We start from the raw sequence: 1,929 nt of genomic DNA, 5'->3' as shown, positions 1-1,929 counted from the left end.
ATGGGGCACAACAGTCCAGACACAAGGACTAGAAGGCAGGAGGGGACAGGAAAGCTGGTAATACGGAACTCAAAGCCTAGAAGGGACAGTATTGACATGTCGTGGGGTTGTTAACCATTGTCATAAAACAATATGTGTACTAACTGTTTAATGAGAAACTATTTGTTCTGTAAACCTGCAACTAATTACAATAATAAATAAATAGATTTGTTTGTGTGATTGCTAATATAAGATAGCCAAATTGACGGAGCAATAAGCAAATAACATAATAATTCTTCCTATTATGAATAGGAATCCTGGTATAGTGGATTTCTCTCAGTAATCTTCTATACTGTAGTGTACTGATGATGTCTAATTACAAACAACATCCACTGGGTGTCCAACATTCTAGTATGGAGAGGTCAGACCATGATGTACTTAATCCATCATGGTAAGAAGATTCTTGCCTTCAAGTAGGTTGAAATCGAAGCTATTTTAATAACTTGGAGATATGTAGGAAGTCCAACTAATTGGATTAATAATGCTTCAATTGCTGTAAGCAATTATTTAATGTTTGAATCTGTACCAATATGCATGTATTTCTGTCACATACAAGAATAAATGAACAAACAACATTTCTTTCAAAGGTAGAAAGCCCTTCCTCACTTATTTAAAATTTATTAAGTGTGGTATATTTAGTTGTAATTATAAAATCCCAGAACAACTAAAAGCTCTGTTCCATTATTAGATTAGTACTGCTAATTTTCATGAATATCTAAGCTGTCAAAGTACTTTTCACTTTTCCTCAATGCAGACTCTATGCTTAAGATAAAACTTAGTTTTCTATTTCTAATTTTTTTCATTATTCAGTATTCTGCACAACTCTATGACATTCACTCATACTGTTATGTATTATTCATGCATGTAATAATTCTATCTTCAGTAGGGATGGGAAGTTCTCAGAGTAAAACAACATCTTCTCTTTATTGTATTTTCAATATGACATACCAGATATTTTAGTTTTAGAAGGCGCATAAAAAAACTTCTTCCTTATGCTTTGTCTGAGCCACGACTTGCAAATATTAGCTCTAAATATTTCAAATATGCTAGTTATAGCTCAATTTTCAATGTTAGGAAAATTTTATAAATACATTGATGAGTTAAAAGAACATAAATGGATGAATGCAAGATGGCACTGTAAGCAGCTGCACATCTCATTCCCTCAAAACAAAAATAGAAAAAATGACCAAAAATAGGTCAATTTATGGTCTTAGCACTTAGGAAACCAGTCAAAGAGTTACAGCATCTATGTGAACACAGAATTGAGAAAAAACCTGCTCTCAAAAGGATAAAAAAAAGTATATATATTATCATATAATTTTAAAAAAGAAATTATAGTGACATATTTATGCATAAAAAGATAAGGAAATATTAATAACATGCTACTTGTGTCTTAAATTAAAATTTTATTTTTATCAAAGTAGCCTATGAATGTAATTTAAATAGTCAAATGAAAAAATGGAGAGTCATTAATTTCAAGGAAATCAAATTGTATGAGAAAAGAAATGATTATATTTTATAGCAAGTACATAATATGGCACAGCTCTTAATAATATTATATTCACAATAATGGAAACAGTGAATATTAATGTAACTGAAAGTTGTAATAAAGGATGATTAGAGCGAAGAGAAATCTGTGTTTGGCAGGGAAGAAGGGAGTCTACAGTACTAAATTTTCATAGTCCCCATCACTAATTCTGCCTTCCAGCCTTCCAGTGGAACTTGTTTTAGAGTTCTTATATAGCACAAACAAATCAGGCATTCTGCCAGTTCTTTTTTTTTTTTCCCCTTGGAGACGTGCCACCTGGAACGTTCTGCCTCGTCAGGTCTAGAATGCATGGTTGTCATCTCTGGACTTTACCTCACCAACATTTTGGGATTCGCTTTGTC

The sequence above is a fragment of the Trichechus manatus genome, unplaced genomic scaffold (assembly GCF_000243295.1).
Source record: "Trichechus manatus latirostris isolate Lorelei unplaced genomic scaffold, TriManLat1.0 scaffold00181, whole genome shotgun sequence".
Taxonomy (NCBI): Eukaryota; Metazoa; Chordata; class Mammalia; order Sirenia; family Trichechidae; genus Trichechus; species Trichechus manatus.
Note: the sequence above shows the minus strand (reverse complement) of the source record.